This window comes from Schistocerca nitens, chromosome 7 (genome assembly GCF_023898315.1).
Source record: "Schistocerca nitens isolate TAMUIC-IGC-003100 chromosome 7, iqSchNite1.1, whole genome shotgun sequence".
NCBI classification, from domain to species: domain Eukaryota; kingdom Metazoa; phylum Arthropoda; class Insecta; order Orthoptera; family Acrididae; genus Schistocerca; species Schistocerca nitens.
The window spans coordinates 339,010,233-339,030,612 of record NC_064620.1 but is presented as its reverse complement, the minus strand read 5'-3'; positions in this window follow the sequence as shown (position 1 = coordinate 339,030,612).

The following is a 20,380-nucleotide window of genomic DNA, read 5'->3' as shown; positions in this document are numbered from 1 at the left end:
CGTCGTTATCGTCGTCGTCGTTATCGTCGTCGTCGTTATCGTCGTCGTCGTTATCATTATCATTATCATTATCATTAACGTTGTTGTTGTTGTTACACTAATAAAAAGCGTTTCATCACCGCGGTTCTAGAAGTTCCTTAAGCTTCACATAAAACTGGGGTGATGATAATGAGGTCCCATACTCCTCGACAGAGCATAGGGGACGATGCGGGAGAACCGCGCCGCCGTACTAGAGTCGTGTGAAGTTAGCACCCCTTTTTCGAGAAATATACATTTTTTTCACAGTTCTTGTTAGATGTGCCATAGTTCTAGAGTTCTTTGTACAAAATTTCAATAGTTCTGCAAAATGTAACGAAGAAAACAACAATACTCGAAAAAATTTTCGTATCGAAAACATTCTCTGACAATTTCCGCAAAATGTAAATAAGTACAAGAGTTCTGAGCACAGTTCTGAACAGAGCTCCAAGAGTTCTTTCGAAAATCCAAGTAACATTTTTTTGTGCAGCTAATAGTTTACGAGATAATTGCAATTTAAGGAGAAAATCTTTTCACTTACTGTGAAGTTGGCACCCTTTTTTTCAGAAATGTATATTATTTTCGGAGTTCTTGATAGATATGCCATAGTTCTAGAGTTCTTTGTGCAAAATTTGAATAGTTCTGCAGAATTCAGCGACGAAAACAATATTCGAAAAAATTTTCGTATCGGAAACATTCTTCGTCAATTTTCGCAAATTGTAAATAAGTACAACAGTTCTGAGCACAGTTCTGAACAGAACTCCAAGAGTTCTATCGGAAACCCAAGTAACATTTTTTTGTGCAGCTAATAGCTTACGAGATAATTGCAATTTAAGGAGAAAATCTTTTCACTTACTGTGAAGTTGGCACCCTTTTTTTCACAAATGTATACTTTTTTCAGATTTCTTGATAGATATGCCATAGTTCTAGAGTTCTTTGTACAAAATTTCAATAATTCTGCAGAATTTAGCGAAGAAAACAACAATACTCGAAAAAATGTTTCTATCGAAAACATTTTTTGTCAATTTTCGCAAAAATTAAACTTGTACAACAGTTCTGAGGACAGTTCTGAACAAAACCCCAAGAGCTCTATCGAAAATCCCAAACAACATTTTTCTATGGCGATAATAGTTTGTGAAAAATTGATTTAATGTGGGACACACTTTCTCTACAGAAAATATAAATATATTCGTACAACAGTTCTGATGACAGTTCTGGACACCACGTGAAGAGTTCTATCTAAATTCCTAGTAGAATTTTTTAGTGCAGGTAATAGTTTAAGAGGTAATTGCAACTTGATTAAGAACCCCATAAGAGCTCCTACTGTGAAGCTGGCACCATTTTTTTCAGAAATATATATTTTTTTCAGAGTTCTTGATAGATAAGTCATAGTTATAGAGTTCTCTGTACAAAATTTCAATAGTTATGCAGAATTTAGCGAAGAAAACAACATTGTATAACATAGCTGATTCAGGAACCCTTTCCTTCTGATACAATTCTTACTGTTGCCACAATAAATCACTTGTGCATAGATTCCAACGGTACTGATCATTACAAAAATACAACCATTGACCAGCGGCGCACATTTCTTGCAGCGTTGTACAAAGCATTTGGCTTAACCGCTGTGAAAATACCACACTTAACGCTATTTTAAAATTTACGGTGGATGGCTTCCGTTTATCTACAATGTTAGCATCTATCGAATTATCTTCATGCAAACGTGATGCCTGGATCACACACGTCCCCTTTTTAGGTACGGAGGAAACTAGAGTTCAGTCTTGTGGAAGCCAAAAAAGGAAATGTGGGCATCCCTTCTTTTACTGATAGCAAACTCTAGAGAAATCTCCACGCTTGTTTTTCTTCATCATGCCAACAAAAGAAAAATTCTCCCTTCATAGCTCTATTATCATTCCAGTACTAGTAAACCAGTTGTCCGCTTTCACATTTCGACCTGACTGATATATAGGTTTACACAGTCACAGAACAACATCAAAATGTTTATTGCTCAGTTGGTAAATCCTTCTGGTTGCAACACAGCGTATATTTCCAAATTTTACAGGTAAAATACTTAAGAATCCACACTTAAGAATCCATACTCGTTTGTTTTGATTGATACATATTGGCGAAAACTGTACCTTCCACAGAATCCTTCCAGCTTCTTGTCTACTGTAACATTTTCTCCAAGGGTGTAAGATTTGTGGTAGTTGCGTACAAACAGTAAATATTTCCCGAATAGCTGTTAGCTTGTCTAATTGTCTCCTTTAATCACGAATAGCGCGACTGTAAAATCTAAGGCTCTCCAGAATAAATTTGAAACGTTTTATGTTCATTTGCGAGGTGAAATTTTTCAATGCCATCACCATCAGTTCCACACAGATCTTCCAGGCTTTATCTGTTACTTTTGTTAACAACAATTAAAAACAAGAGACTCATGAAGGCTTTCAGTTCAATATCATCTATTGATTTTAGCCCTCTCTCATGCTGAAATGAGGCTTTGATGCTCTCAAAATTCTGATTGGAATACAAAACTACAATAGACAAATATCGTTATCTATGAGGTAATTACAGCATCACAAATGCTGCTTTGGCTGCACCTATTGGTACAGGTAAATTTCGAATAATATTATGCTCTTCGAACAATATGCTTTGGATTTCTTCAACACTATCTAGTACTTCCCACTTACAATAATAAAATTCCTATAAAACAACGCAACCACGCGCAGTGTATTGATCTGAAATTTGACGTTCAGACAGCGGACACTGACTATTAAACAGTTCAAACAGAATTTAAGAGCAGTTTACATTCTGGATTAGCTTTGTACTACTTACTACGTTGATAAACAAATAAATTAATCGCTGAAATGAAATACGAAAGGGCACAGTGGATAAAAACGAGCAATCGGCTCATATCTCATCAAGAGAGCATTAGCGTCGATACTGAATCATACAACAATGAAAGGCACACATGAAGTGTATACTTTTAGAATCAGGAAGAACCAGATGAATTTTATTACGTAAAACAGTAATTGCTTTGAGCTCTCATGACATCCAGGACCCACTAACAGCTAAAAATATGCCCAGGACCCTCATGGATGACAGTTATGTGGCAACATCACCAGCCGATAGGATACATAAAAACATGTGCTGTGTGTAACGAATAAATTTGAAATTGCTGTCGTTAATATTGTTGCAAACATTTGTTTTAGTTAGAAAGGAAGTGTGGAAGTTTGATGAGTTACACTACAGCGAGAGTTAAAAGTCTTTACAATGTATAGAAATGTAAGTATATTTACTGAATATATCGTACAAACGAACTAAGTAGTATGTTTAAATCCTAATTCAATACATGACTGATAGAGGTGTTATAATGTTGAGGGGATACAGTATTAAAGTTAATAAGAAGTTCGAAATTTGTAAATAAGAGCCTCGTTTATTTGGTCCTCAGTAACCCGGATTTCCGGTTTATCCGGATTCATATTTTGTGTCCCTTGGTATTTTTCTCTTTTTTTCTTGTAACACGAAGATGTGTAGTCGGTGAGGTACATAGGCTGCTTATCACTGGGCCGGTAATTTAGTCTAGTACTGAGTGATAAGGAACTCGGAGTGTGTGAATGACATTGTTTCTCAAGTATTGTACATTAATATAACGGTGTATTGATGCCCATCAAATAAGTTGCATAGTAACCACGCCAACAGCACTCCACCACAGCTCATTGTACCTCTGGTGCGATTCTCGACAGGTGTGACACCATCTGGTTAGTGGCGCGTGTGAATGTATCTGCTCTCTCAGCCATCTGTTTGTTTTGCACTGAGGAGCCTTCTCTCCTTGAATCATCTAAGCGTGCACATCCCACGCTTCCACCTACAGTTACTACAGTCAGTCTTAAGAATGTGTACTGGCATTTGTATAGTGCTGAACATTTAGACTTTTTGTATTTAGTAGAATATACATCCGGGTTTTCGATTTTCGGTTTTCCAAAATAAAAGTGAGAATTTACGATCGTACTCATAGCTGTACTTCCAGCAGTACTTTATCTCCTGCGTTCCCAATTTCGTAGAAGTTGTCCTACGAAAATTGCAGAAGAAGCACTCCTGGACGAAAGGATATTGTGACGATATTCTTTCGTCACAGCCTGGGGTTAGAGTCCCGGTCCAGCATACAGTTTTTATCTGCCAGTAAGTTTCACATCGGCGCACACCCACTGCAGAGTGAACACACAATCTATTTCATAATCTACTGGCACCATAAAAATGTTATGAGGGTTTTTAAAAGAACTCTTTCGGTGCTATCCAGAACTGTCAGCAAAAGGGTTGTGCCAATTTATTATAATGTAGACCAAGTGGGTCTCTCGAAAATGCTATTATCTCATTAACTGTTATCCCCACAAAAAATGTTATTACAGTTGTCGGTAGAACTCTTAGGGTCGTATTAAGAAATGCCATCAGATCTTTTGTACGAATTTATTACTTTTACATGACAAAAGTGAGTCCCACATTAATTATCTCATATAATGTCATCGTCACAAATAATGTTATTATAGTTTGTGGTAGAACTCTGTGGGTGATATTCAGAACTGTCATCAGAACTATTCTACGAATTTTCCTATATTAGATAAAGTGAGTATCAGATTAAAACAATTATTGTATAAACTATTATCGCCACAAAAATGTTCTTACCATTTCCAATGCAACACTTCCGGTGCTATCCAGAACTGCCAACAGAACTGTTATACAAATTTATTTTTTCCAAACTGACAAATAATTTTTTACCATACCAAAATTTTGCCGAGTTAATGTTTTCTTCCCGAAATTCTGTAGAACTATTCTTGTTTTGAGCAGGGAAATCTAGAACTATTGCATATAAATCAAGAACTGTGAAAAAAATTTATATTTATCGTAAAAGGGGTTCAAACTTCACGGGAAATGCTCATAAGCATTCCTTAATAAAGGCAGTTACTACGTAAACAATTACCTGCACAGAATATGTTACTAGTATTTTCGATAGAACTCTTACAATGCTATCCAGAGCTGTCATCAGAGCATACGAACAGACATATTTTTTTTTTAGTAAGAGTGCCCCACAATTAATCAATTACCATACAAACTATTATAACCACAAAAAATGTTATTATGATTATCGATAGAAGTCTTGAGGTGTTAACCAGAACTGTTCATCAAAACTGTTGAACGAATTTACTTTTTCTGTGGAGACAGTGGGTCTAACATCAAAGCAGTTACCGTATAAACTATCATCGCCACAAAAAGATATTATTAGGATTTTCGATAGAGCTCTTGGTGTTCTGTTCAGAACTGTTGTACGAATTTACTTTTTGCGAAAATTGACAAAGAATGTATTCGATAAGAAAAATTTTTCGAGTATTGTTGTTTTTCTCGCTAAATTCTGCAGAACTATTCCCATTTTGTACAAATAACTCTAGAACTATGACATTTCTATCAAGAACTCTGAAAAAATATATATTTCTGAAGAAAAGGATTCCAACTTCACAGTAAGTGAAGAGGTTCCCTCCTTAAATTGCAGTTATCTCGTAACGTGTTAGCTGCACAAAAAATTGTAATTAGGATATTCGATAGAACTATTGGGGCTCTGTTCGGAACTGCCCTCAGAACTGTTGTCGAATTTACTTTTTGCGATGATTAATAACGAATGTTTGCTATTCGAATTTTTTTCAGTATTGTTGTTTTCTTCGTTAAATTCTGCAGAACTATTGAAATTTTGTACAAAGAACTCTAGGGCTATGCCATATCTATCAAGAACTCTGAAAAAAAAACATTTCTGAAAAAAATGGTGCCAACTTCACAGTAAGTGAAAAGATTTTCTCATTAAAATGCAGTTATCTCGTAAAATATTAGCTGCAGTAAAAAATGTTACTTGGATTTTCGAAAGAACTGTTGAAGCTCTGTTCAGAACTGTGCTCAGAACTCTTGTACTTATTTACATTTTGCGGAAATTGCCAAAGAATGTTCTCGATACGAAAATTTTTCGAGCATTGTTGTTTGCTTCGCTAAATTCTGCAGAACTATTGAAATTTTGTACAGAGAACTCTATAACTATGACTTATCTATCAAGAGCTCTGAAAAAAATACATATTTCTGAAAAAAATGGTGCCAGCTTCACAGTAGGAGCTCTTATGGAATTCTTAATTAAGTTGCAATTACCTCTTAAACTATTACCTGCACTAAAAAATTTCACTAGGATTTTCGATAGAACTCTTCACGTGGTGTCCAGAACTGTCATCAGAACTGTTGTACGAATATATTTATATTTCCCGTAAAGAAAGTGTGTCCCATATTAAATCAATTTATCTCAAACCATTATCGCCATAGAAAAATGTTGTTTGGGATTTTCGATGGAGCTCTTGGGTTCTGTTCAGAACTGTCCTCAGAACTGTTGTACAAGTTTAATTTTTGCGAAAATTGACAAAAAATGTTTTCGATACGAAAAATTTTTCGAATATTGTTTTCTTCGCTAAATTCAGCAGAACTATTGAAATTTTGTACAAAGAACTCTAGAACTATGGCATATCTATCAAGAAATCTGAAAAAAGTATACATTTGTGAAAAACAGGGTGCCAACTTCACAGTAAGTGAAAAGATTTTCTCCTTAAATTGCAATTATCTCGTAAGCTATTAGCTGCACAAAAAAATGTTACTTGGGTTTTCGATAGAACTCTTGGAGTTCTGTTCAGAACTGTGCTCAGAACTCTTGTACTTATTTACATTTTGCGGAAATTGCCAGAGAACGTTTTCGATACGAAAATTTTTTCGAGTATTGTTGTTTTCGTCGCTAAATTCTGCAGAACTATTGAAATTTTGTACAAAGAACTCTAGAACTATGCCATATCTATCAAGAACTCTGAAAAAAATGTATATTTCTCGAAAAAAGGGTGCTAACTTCACACGACTCCGTACTAGGCAAGGTCCGAGCGGTGGTGGTTTGCCATTGCCTTCTTCCGACCGTAATGAGGACGTATGATGATGATGATGATGATGAAGATGACAACAACAACACCCAGTCATCTCGAGGCAGGTGAAAATCCCTGACCCCGCCAGGAATCGAACCCAGGACCCCGTGCTCGGGAAACGAGAACGCAACCGCGAGACCACGAGCTGCGGACTACAAAACAACATTTCAGCTCTCTTTATTGCTCATGAGAACAAAAAATTGCAAGTTGTACATTAATAACCTAGACTTCCTGAATTTGTGTTCCAGACGGTAACACGTCCTTTTGTATTGATATATTACTATATTCGGCGTGGCCTAACGTCCATTAGATCAAGGCACTGCTGGTACAGATTGTCCCATTCCTCAACGGTGTTTCCACACAGATCTCTCAGATTGGTTGGTGAGTCACCTCGTCCAAAGCCAGCCCTTTTTAATAAATCTCAGGCATGTTTGATAGGATTCAAGTCAGGAGAACAACCTGGTCATTCTAATCTAGCGATTTCGGTATCATGAAGGACCATATTCACGAGAGGTGCACAGTGAGCGCGAGAACTGTCGTGTATTAAGACGAAAGTCGATATGGTTGCACTATACGTCGGAGGATGTCATCCCAATATCGTATAACCGTTTGATTGCCTTCAATGACAACCAGTGGTGTACGTTGGCCACATATAATGCCACCCCGAAACATCAGGGAACCACCGTCTTGCTGCACTCGTTGGACAGTGTGCCTGCGACGTTCAGGCTGACCGTAGTGCACCCAAAAACCTCTCCGACGATTGTCTGGTGGAAGGGGTACGCAAGTCTCATCTGTGAACAGAACTTGATGGCAATTCTGACGAGTCCATTCAGCATTTTGTTGGTCCCATCTGTGCCGCGCTGCTTGGTGTCTAGGTGTCAAAGATGGACCTCCCAAAGGACGTAGGGAGTGACGTTGCACATCATGCAGCCTATTTCGTACAGTCTGAGTCGAAATACGACGTCATGTGGCTGCACGAAGATCATTATTCAACGTGGTGGAGTTTCTCTCAGGATTCCTCCGGGCTGAAATCCGTGAGTAGCGATCATCAGATATAGTAGTAGTCTTTGGACAGCCTGAGCGAGGCACGTCATCGACATTTTCTGTATCTCCTCCATATCCGAACAACATCGCTTTGGTTAACTCTGAGACGTCTAGAATTTTCCCTTGGTAAGGGCCCTTCCTGACTACGTAGAAATGTGGATACGAGCAAATTACTGAACTGACATTCTAGGCGTAGCGGGATTACAGACAACAGAAGTATTGTACTTCCTTCCTGGTGTTCTGACTGGAACTGATTGACTATCTTACACACTCCGTCGCATATGCACTGCGCATGTTGATTGTTTACATCTTTGCCCGAATTGACTGACATTTATGAACAATCTAAGGGATTGTGTTACTGATGCAACACACATATTCAACGCCAGTGTTCAGGACAGCTTGGAACAGAGTTTATGTGACAAGTTTTTTGCTGTGTGTCTTATTATTAGTGTCAGCAATAGCAGTAGCACAAGTACTGCATTAACTTTATTAGTTCATAGTCAGTAATACTTACTTAAACTGCCACTATAGACACTCAAATCATTTTTATACAGTTTGTCATATTGAAGTTATTTCGTAGGTAAATACAATGTAGAAAAGGTATTGTATGTGTGTAACCCTGGTCTGCTGTATGAGAGGGCCTGATGGCCCTCTTGAGATCAAGTTGCATAAATAAGTAAATAAGAATAGCATTAAGCTTGTCTCTCCAGGTGCCGAAAGTTTTTCACAATTTGAAAAGAATTTCTTACCTTAAGGAGGTTGTTTTGATTCAACGCTAGGTTCAGTTACAACAAATAGTTTTTATTACAAAGTTTCTTTAGGGAACCATTACCCTCAAGAATTTCCACCATAAGTAATGTCAGTGAACTGTCAATGTACAGTATAAGCTATGTGGAATTTTTAATGTGAACAGCCGTCTGATGATGAACCTGTCGGCTCAAAACCGGTATCGACGCTGTTCTTAATAAACAGCTGTATTAGCTGTGGCTAGTTGCTGGTTCTTACTGTTTTTGAGAATCAGTCTGCATCATTTGAGTGAGCTTTTCATACTGTACGAATGTAATTATGTGACATCCGAGTCCAAATCTGAGGTAAGTCACTGTACATGTATGGCGCTTTGTTAATGTTATCTCAGTTGAAAACTTTTTTTTTTTAGATGAGGATATTAAGCTATGTTTTGCATGTTGTCATCTCTTTGTCAGTTGGGAGAAAAGCCGCATTTGTTATCATTCCGTCAAAGATTGGCTTCTTGAGGACAACGGCTGCATGAAGTATTTAGTGTGGTAGTGAAAACGTGATTTCATACTCTGCTTCACCAATTGTGAATCACAGGTGTACTACCGAAAGTGACAATTCACTAACTTTACAGGAGAGCACGAAGAAGCTGCTGCGCCTTGAATGTTGCTGCCTCTGAAGCAACTAAAACAAACGGCTACGAAAGGCCTTACTTATTCCTTTTCCACTAGTATCTGTGTAATTTATCTTTTTAATGTTTTGTAAAATATTATTGGGGAGTGGGGGGAATCACTTTTGATATTTTATCTCTCAGAAATATATTTGTCTTTATTTACAAAAAAATGGTTCAAATGGCTCTGAGCACTATGGGACTCAACTGCTGTGGTCATCAGTTCCCTAGAACTTAGAACTACTTAAACCTAACTAACCTAAGGACATCACACACATCCATGCCCGAGGCAGGATTCGAACCTGCGACCGTTGCAGTCGCACGGTTCCGGACTGCGCGCCTAGAACCGCGAGACCACCGCGGCCGGCTTTATTTACACTTAATACATTATAAAGGTGCTTATTACGATAGTTTTCTGTCCATTTCTTTTCTTTTTTATATTTGTATGTGTTTATATTACATAGGATTATGCTATGATATGTGAGAGGGAATATCAAAATTATTGGTATTGAAATTAAGAAATAAAAGCATTTACACGTGTTGCACACCAGTAAATATAATAGCGTTATGCTGTTTTCGTTCAAAAATGCAGTCACAAGTTTTATTTGATGAGTAAAGTTCAAGTAAATAAAACAAAAATAACAATTTAAATCATAGTGGCTTACTTCTAGAAACTGAAGTTAAGTATAAGTGCTTTAAAACGTGTGAAAATGACGAACTTTTCCGTCCAAAGTCGGCACGTATTAATTAATAAATTGAAAGAGAGAACAAAAATACGACATATAAATATAGATTTCAGGTGTAGAATTATCTTAAAATATCTTCATGGTGTTCAGTTCCTTCTGTGTCCTACTCACATTATGTTCACATGATCTGCGGTATACTTATGTAGAAATAGAGAAAATATTGAGGCATCCACCTCAGTAGCTTTTCTAAATCTTCATAGTGTTTTATAGCTATGGGTCTGACAGTATCTCGTGTGGCAGGACGTTCTTCACGAGACCATACTGCCCCCCTATCAAATGTTTTACAGAAAACAGAATCTGAATTCTCTGCTCGTACTTGTAGATGAAGGACTTGTCTAGCCAGAGATTTTTCTGATGATACACTTTTGGTTGTCCTTTTAACATTAGCAATCTTTGGCCGTCCGTTTTTATCCTTCAAAAAAATTGCAAAGTCTTGAAATCTGCCATTTTCATGTGATACATTTCAATCAGTTACTTGAAGCGACCTTTGCGAACCAACTGTTGCCAATTTCTTGGTGTTGTAGTTATGGTATTTGCGTTCAGTTTGCTTTTGGCTTGTTCAATAACAGCGTGGACACCATCTGCCTCCATAAGAGTATGTCCTTTCAACAAGAAATTATGGTTGATCACTTTAAGATTAGGAACACACTCCAGAATACAAAAATATGACAATCATGGGGCTGTTACGATTCTGATCTTCACAGTTATCGGTCCATGTCGCAAGTTATTCGATTTCAGTTTCAAGGAGGTTAGCCAGGTTCACTTCAGCCAACAAGAAGACACTTCTTTAGGCCCACGACATGCGACTGTTCCATTCCACATGCAGCATAGGTTTTCTGCTCTGCAGCATCAAGGATTGTCAAATTTATTATGTCCAAAGTTTTCATAGATAAAACATACTGTAATTAGTATGATGTGCTATTGGTAAACATTTCTGAAGATCGAACTTAACAGCTTTTGTTTTTGATCCATATTCTTTTGATCGATTTTTGTCAAAGGTCTTGCTTTTGTATCTGATATCCACTTATGACATATGGGATTCGGAATTTGACTTAATATGGACTTCTTCCCTTTCTCTTATATCATTTGTTTGGTTTCACCTGTATGAGCTCGTCACAATCATCACAAGTATCAGTACCAGGTTCCACTAAGTCAATGTGTATCCCATGTTAAAGAAAATGAAGACTGAACACTGCAAACCTGGGATTCTTTATTTGTTAGCTACATACTGAGTCCCTCAATAACGTTATCATGAGGTAAGGCGACAAGCACCCAGTGCATTCGTAGTGTCGGTTTCCTAAATAAGAATGCAAAAGGGCATTGTTATTCAAAACGTGATGAATTTTGCTGGATGAAAATGACACACTCTGAGTAATGGAGGTGTACCTTTCACTGATCGTATGCGAAACAGTTGTCAATTCTGCATATTCCAGCCACTTACTTTCGTCACAAGGAAGAGCTGTTTCTGTGGTTGTGTTAGGCTCCGAGAGAGTTTCGGGGATGTTAGTACCATCGCCTGGCGCTAAAGCACCCACATCATTATTCTCCTAAACTGTGGAATGCACGTTAAGTACTTTGTTACTTTTCACTATAAAGAATAATATCTAACCATCTATAAGAGCTACGCAACTGACTGGAAGAGCTTGGTTGATGACGGATTGTGATTGTAAGATAGAAATTAGCTTTTCAAGTACGTGAGACACTGACACATTTGCTTACCTGTACCAACTTTGGTGTTACTTCCTCGATCCTTTTACTTCTGCATCTAATCGTGTTCATTTTATTCTTACACATCGTCATAAAATGCTGCTCCAATCATCAAAATTTATAGCAATTTGCTATTTTCACATGATTATTATTGCGTATTACAATACGGAAGTAACGTATCACTGAGAGGTAGATCATCTTAACAGCGGACGACATTCGGCTCAGTTGTCGTGTGAGCATTTAACCATTGTTTACCGCTATTTTGTTACGGTCTTCAGTCCGAAGACTATTTTGATGCAGCTCTCCATGCTGCACTAACCTGTGCGAGCCTGATCATCTCCGAATAGCTACTGCAGCCTACACGTTTCTGAATCTGCTTGCTGTATTCACCTGTTTGTCTCCCTCTACAATCATTATCTTCCACACTTCCCTCCAATACTAAATTGGTGATCCCTTGATGTCTCAGAATATATTCTATCAACCGATCCCTTCTTTTTATCAATTTCTTTTCCACCAAATTCTATTTACTACTTTCTCAGTTACGTGATCCACCCATCTAATCTCCAGCACTCTTCTGTAGCGCCACATTTCGAAAACTTCTAATCTTTTTTTATCCAAACTGTTTTTCGTCCATATTTCACTTCCATACGTGGCAACACTCCATTTCTTTGCTCCCAAATTCTACGTAGTACTTTCTCATTACATACCTGATCGACCCATTTTATCTTCAGCATTTTTCTGTAGCACCACATTTCGAAAGCTTCTATTCTTTTCCTGTCCAAACTATGTTTCACTTCCATACATGGCTACACTCCATACAAATACTTTCAGAAACGACTTCCTGACAGTTAAATCTATACTCAATGTTAACAAATTTCTTCAGAAACGCTTTCCTTGCCGTCGTCAGTCTACATTTTATATTTTTTCTACTTATTATTTTACTCCCCAAATAGCAAAACTCATTTACTACTTTCAGTGTCTCATTTCCTAATCTAAGTCTCTCAGCATCACCTGATTTAATCTGACTATATTCCATTATCCTTGATTTGCTTTCGTTGATGTTTATCTTATAGCCTCCTTTCAAGACACTGTCCACTCCGTTCAACTGCTCTTCCAAGTCCTTTCCTGTCTCTCATAGAACTGCAATGTCATTGCCAAATCTCGAAGTTTTTATTTATTCGCCCTGAATTTTTATTCCTCCTTTAAATTTTTCTTTGATTTCCTTTATTGCTTGTTCAGTGTACATACTGAATAACATTGGGGATAGGCTACAACCCTATCTCACACCCTTTTCAACCACTTGAACATTAGTCAATTCATTACTAGGTGGTACTAACAAGCTATGCTTGTCATCACTGTCGTTTCTCAATTTGCTTTGCAGAGTAGGTTTACGCTTTTCAGTCTCCATGATTATCCCACTATTTGGCCCAATAACACAAAAAACACTTTCGAAAGGAAAAATAGGAAGAAACACTAAAATAGCACTGAAAATAATCAACATCTGATTAGTTGTAAAAGTGACAGAGAAACTTGATGCAAATCCACATGCATGCTACAACTTATACAATTACAATAATGCACTAGAAGTAAACAATAACTAATTTCTAATCATGCACTAATTATTCAAACTGCAAGAAAAGCAGATGATTCCAGTTTAATGTCCTGGCAGGGTCGCCAGGGGAAACCTCTTGGTGTTTACTTATTTTTATCATTTCAAACACTGACCTACAGAATTTTCCCTGATAAAGACGACTCAAATTTCATTTATTACTCACAATATATGCAGTCTGACTGCAATGCAGTGACAACATGGCTTCAAATAATTAACACAAAAGAATGGCCTGAACAGGAAGAAATCCTAACAAATAACCCATACTTCTCGTAAGTCACTTACCTCACAGAAAATCTTCATAAGAGGAACTACAGCAATTACAGCAAGCAGCAACTACAGTCAGCTAAATAAAAGGATTCTACCTACTAGGACACACATGGTTACCAAATGAAAGATTTTGTTGAAGAACAAAAAATTTATTTAGCATATTTTACCTTATTAATGTGACATCCAGTTCCAAAAATTATACAGTTGTCAGTAATTCCACTACCCAAATATTACCACCTACATCCATCCTCATTTTACAATGCATGTCCTACCAATACTGAGTCTCCACGAAGGACATATGTCAAAGCCATCCACTCACTAACTACTAACTGCTAACTGCTAATCTGTCCAACCACAGAGTCTCTTACCGAGAGCGCAGAATGCTGTCAGCGATATTAATACAGTCTATAGCTCTGCCAACATACAAACATATAAACAGGCTACTTACAGCTTAATAAAATGTTAATGTGACTAAAATTACTGTACTACCATAGTGTCCTCACTCTGATTTTTATTACTGGCAGTTGTGTACCATGCACTGTGCACACTGCAACGTTAACTCTTTGAGGATGACTGACTGCCTACAGTAAGAGTGTATGAGGTCCGGCACTTCTAGTTTCGGTAGCCTTAACGGGCTTAGGTTGCGAGGTTCTTCTTCGCTGTTAACTACTACACTCGTCGTCGATGATGGATCGTTTCATCATTAGCATTATTTGATGATCGGTTGGATGGTGCTCATTAAGCAAAATACGTATATTGAGATGTCAATATCAGTTTATTATATCGAAATGTCTTACAGGATTATAGTAACAAAAGAATGCCCAAGATTCGGATAAAGCGTCAACTTTCATTAATACTTCAATCTTGGACGACATTGCTTACTTGTGAATTACTGTTCAATACTCATCCGATACGCGACCAAATAATTCAGTACACTACTACGTTTTCTTTTAAATAGTTTCTTCTGCCGAGTGTTCACGAACGACCCAACTTGTAGGTTCCATCTCAACGCCCATAGCGTTGGCGCACGCTCAAAAGAGAGGAATCGTAAAACATATTTTTGATGCCAGAGATGCTTTACCGCCGTTGTGACACCCCATAGAGGAAGTATCGATGACCTCGATGACCTCATAGGTTTACTTTTTTTTGTTTAAGGCAAAATACGATACAGCAAAAAAGAGCCAAACGAAATCTATGAGAATTGTTACATGAATGCGTAGTCAGCATTGAAACTATGTTAACCTAGTAAGTATATTTGAGCTGCAGTACAATTACTGAAATTACTGAACTTTTTTTATTTACACGTTTTCGTCGGTTCTCTTTCTACTGGAACCAACAATGTCTTTCACAAAAAATGGTTCAAATGTCTCTGAGCACCATGGGACTTAACTTCTGAGGTTATCAGTCCCCTAGAACTTAGAACTACTTAAATCTAACTAACTTAAGGACATCACACACATCCATGCCCGAGGAAGGATTCGAACCTGCGACCATAGCGGTCGGGCGGTTCCAGACTGTAGCGCCTAGAACCGCTCGGCCACTCGGGCCGGCTGTCTTTTACAAATCACAGTATTTTTTATAAATATTATAACACTGAAATTATGTTTAATCTAAAGTAGTACAGTGTGTGAAGGACTATAGTAGTACAGTGTGTGAACAAATAATTGTTCGTCGTTACACCAAAATCTCTGACAATGTTTCACAGATAAATAAAAAGTTAAAAGCTTCTGGTCAGAGGGATTTTATTGTGTGTTAACTGCAAAAGGTAAATTTTATTTTATGGCTGTATTGAAAAAAATGTCCTGGCAAACTGCACAGTATACCTGTGAGCACAACTAACAACCGCATAACGAAAGTGCGTGCTGTTATAGATTACGTATTTTTCTTCCTGGAGATCAGCGTTGCGGAACGGATTTCTCTCGACACACGACTAGGTAAACAGGTTCACACATTTTCGACTTGAATAAAAGTAATTTTATACTCGAGCGCCCTAGATGAGATCGGATCTCAGGCGGCACCTGCCGCCAGCAAGCCGTGAGTCCCACAGATTATTTAAATTGAGTTTCCTTGCTTTCACCGATACGACGCACGCGCACCTGCCTAGCGCCTGTTACCGATCGTATCGCGAGAAATCCCGCACCGAGATATCGCTTTCTGAAGCGTTTAATTGGTCAGTGCCCTACAGAATCAAGTGGAGAAAAGAAACACGAAGAGCTCCAGCGTGTTTCCGCGCAGGAGTAAGGCGTGTTATTTAATGATTTTGTATACGTGTAAGTAGTTGTAATTGGAAGTATGCTTCGATTTATTACGAATAACGAGTGATTGAAAATACCATTGAAAAGCACTTACAGCAAACATAACGGCAATCATACTAGCACTTACACGCAGAATTATCTAGATAGCAGACTTGTGACCGTTTGATGCGGTCTGCCACGAATTCCCCCCCTGTGCCAACGTTTTCCTTTCAGAGTCGTTCTTGCACGTAACGTCCTCAGTTTCGTGTTGGATATATACCAACTAGTTGTTGAATGGAATGGACAGTGTCTTGAAAGGAGGATATAAGATGATCAACAAAAACAAAACGAGGATAATAGAATGTAGTCGAATTAAGTTGGATGATGCTGAGGGAATTAGATTAGGAAATGAGACACTTAAAGTAGTAAAGGAGTTTTGCTATTTGGGGAGCAAAATAACTGATGATGGTCGAAGTAGAGAGGGCATAAAATGTAGACTGGCAATGGCAAGGAAAGCGTTTCTGAAGAAGAGAAATTTGTTAACATGGAGTATAGATTTAAGTGTAAGGAAGTCGTTTCTGAAAGTGTTTGTATGGAGTGTAGCCATGTATGGAAGTGAAACATGGACGATAAATAGTTTGGACAAGAAGAGTATAGAAGATTTCGAAATGTGGTGCTACAGAAGAATGCTGAAGATTAGATGGGTAGATCACATAACTAATGAGGAGGTATTGAATAGGATTGGGGAGAAGAGGTGTTTGTGGCACAACTTGACTAGAAGAAGGGATCGGTTGGTAGGACATGTTCTGAGGCATCAAGGGATCACCAATTTAGTACTGGAGGGCAGTGTGGAGGGTATAAATCGTAGAGGGAGACCAAGAAATGAGTACACTAAGCAGATTCAGAAGGATGTAGGCTGCAGTAGGTACTGGGAGATGAAGAAGCTTGCACAGGATAGAGTAGCATGGAGGGCTGCATCAAACCAGTCTCAGGACTGAAGACCACAACAAAAACAACAGTTATTACCCGCTACTGCGCTCGATGTAGAGGCGCACGTACACAGAAGCGCCAAAGAAATTGGTATAGGCATACGTATTCAAATATACGTACAGTGATGCAGTGATATGTAAACAGGCAGAATACGGCGCTAAGTTCGGCTACGCCTACATAAGACAACAAGTGTCTGGTGCAGTTGTTAGATCGGTTACTGCTGCCACAATGGCAGGCTATCAATATTTCAGTGAGTTTGAACATGGTGTTATAGTCGGCGCACGAGCGATAGGACACAGCATCCCAGAGTTAGCCGTGAAGTGGAGATTTTCCCGTACGACCATTTCATGAGTGTACCGTGAATATCAGAAATGCGGTAAAACATCCAATCTCCGACATCGCTGCTGCCGGGAAAGGATCCTGCAAGAACGGGACCAACAACGACTGAGGAGAATCGTTCAACGTGACAAAGCGCAACCCTTCCGAAAATTGTGGCAGGTTTCAGTGCTTGGCCATCAGTAAGTGTCAGCGTGTGAACCATTCAACGAAGCATTATCGATATGGCCTTTCGGGGCCGAAGGCATACTCGTGTACCCTTGATGATTGTACGACAAAAACTTTACGCTTCGCCTGGGCCCGTCAAACCGACCTTGTACTGCTGATGACTGGAAACATGTTGGCTGGTCGGACGAGTGTCACTTCAAATTGTATCGAGCGGATGACTTGTGCGGTTATGGAGGCAACCTCATGAATACATAGACCCTGCATGTCAGCAGCTGTCTGTTTAAGCTGGCGGAAGCTCTGTAATGGTGCGGGGTATGGCGCAGTTGGAGTGTTATGGGGCTCCTGATACGTCTAGATACTCATACGACTCTGACAGGTGACACGAACGTAAGCGTCCTGTCTGATCTCTTGCATCAGTTCACATCCATTGTGAATTAAGGACAATGTAACACCCCATACGACCAGAATCGCTACAGATTGGCCCCAGGAACACTCTTCTGACAAGGGAACCTCCCCATCGCACCCCCCTCAGATTTAGTTATAAGTTGGCACAGTGGATAGGCCTTGAAAAACTGAACACAGATCAATTGAGAAAACAGGAAGAAGTTGTGTAGAACTGTGAAAAAATAAGCAAAATATACAAACTGAGTAGTTCAAGGGAAGATAAGCAACAATAAGGACGATAGTAACGCAGGAGTGCCGTGGTTTCGTGGTAACGTGAGCAGCTGCGGAACGAAAGGTCCTAGGTTCAAATCTTCCATCAAGTGTAAATTTTAATTTTTTATTTTCAGTTTATGTGACAAACTCTTATGTTTTCATCACTTTTTTGGGAGTGATTATCACATCCACAAGAAAACCTAAATCGGGCAAGGTAGAAGAATCTTTTTACCCATTCGGCAAGTGTACAAGTTAGGTGGGTCGACAACATATTCCTGTCATGTGACGCACATGCCGTCACCAGTGTCGTATAGAATATATCAGATGTGTTTTCCTGTGGAGGAATCGGTTGACCTATGACCTTACGATCAAATGTTTTCTGTTCCCATTGGAGAGGCACGTCCTTTCGTCTACTAATCGCACGGTTTTGCAGTGCGGTCGCAAAACACAGACACTAAACTTATTACAGTGAACAGAGATGTCAATGAACGAACGGACAGATAATAACTATGCAAAACTAAAGAAAGTAAAATTTTCAGTCGAGGGAAGACTTGAACCAAGGATCTCTCGTTTAGCAGCTGCTCACGGTACAACGGGACCACGGCGCTTCTAAGCACACTTCGTCCATGATGTTGCTTATGTGGCCCATGGACTACTCAGTTTGTATATTTTGCTTATTTTTTCACAGTTCCACACAACTTCTTCCTGTTTTCTCAATTGATCTGTGTTCAGCTTATCAAGGCCTATCCACTGTGCCAACTTATAACTAAATCTGAGGGGGGTGCGATGGGGAGGTTCCCTTGTGAGTTTAAACACTTACTCCGGCCACCGAACTCCCCAGACACGAATATTATTGAGCCTATCTGGGATGCCTTGCAAAGTGCTGTTTAGAAGAGATCTCCACCCCCTCGTATTCTTACGGATTTGTGGACAGCCCTGCAGGATGAATGGTGTCAGTTCGCTACAGCACTACCTCAGACATTAGTCGAGTAGATGCCACGTCATGTTGCGGCACTTCTGCGTGCTCGCGGGGGCCCTACACCATATTAGGCAGATGTACCAGTTTCTTTGGCTCTTCAGTGTATAATAGGTTTAAGCGTGAAGGTACGTAGGTACATAGAGAATGCATTTCTATTATTTTGCTGAATGTCTAATCTGTTATATTTTCTAATTACATTTTAAAAATTCCTTGAATCATTAAATTCGTGCAGAAGTAGAGTCTTTAGTGTTTGCTGTGGCTCAGCTAGTACTGGATGTGAGATTTTTGCCACCAGAGCAACACATACCAACCGTTACTTCCTTCAATCTTAATGCATTATACTGGCTACATTTTTGATCCATCCTCATATGATGACTAATTTACGATTAACACAGTCCATTAATAAATCGTAATCAAATGCAGCCTCACCAAAATCCTCCTACGTCCAATGAATAAAGGTAAGACTCCCTGTTTGTCGTACAGCTTTTGAATGACGCCGCTGTTGTGAGTCTCTGAGCATCTAGGGAGCTATAAAAGACTCTTGACGCTGATCGCCTGAAATGCGACGGGTTTGTGACTGTTTTAGCGTCTGTGTAGCTCATGAGCCCGCCTGACGTTCTAAATCCAAGTTTGGACGAACATTGTATTACTCTGAGGTTTTCTGGTTTCGAGTAACTTTCGCAGCTCGAGTTCTCTTAAAACTATGCGCTAAATCAGACTTACGTTTGCGAGGTCTTAAATATGATTCTAAGGCTCACCGTCCGATTTTATTGTATCTCCACCAAAACTCTGCTGCAATGGTGTAGCAACTCAATACCATAAAGCACGCCCCACAATAACACTGGATTTGCAGTGTCACGGAATAATCTGTAAACATGAAAACGAAGAAGAGGTTAAGGATGCACGATGCCGAGGTATAAACATTAAGAGTCGTCGACCATCGCGCCATCGTCGTCTGCATCCCATACACGTATACCATATTCAAAAATCTTAACAAGACCCGAAAGGATAAAACTTTCCAAAGTAGTGCTCTTCCTCAAGGTTCAAGCTATCTTTGCACCAAATTTCATCGGAAAACATGACAAGGTTACTTTCCCAATTAGTAATACAGGTGTTAGTATGGAAGTATGGATTAAATCCGTTGAGAATTGAATAACCATCGTATTGCTTATGTTGAGTCGTATTACGTAGAACATATCAACCAACAGAGGTATTTTCACAAATGTGATAAACTTCA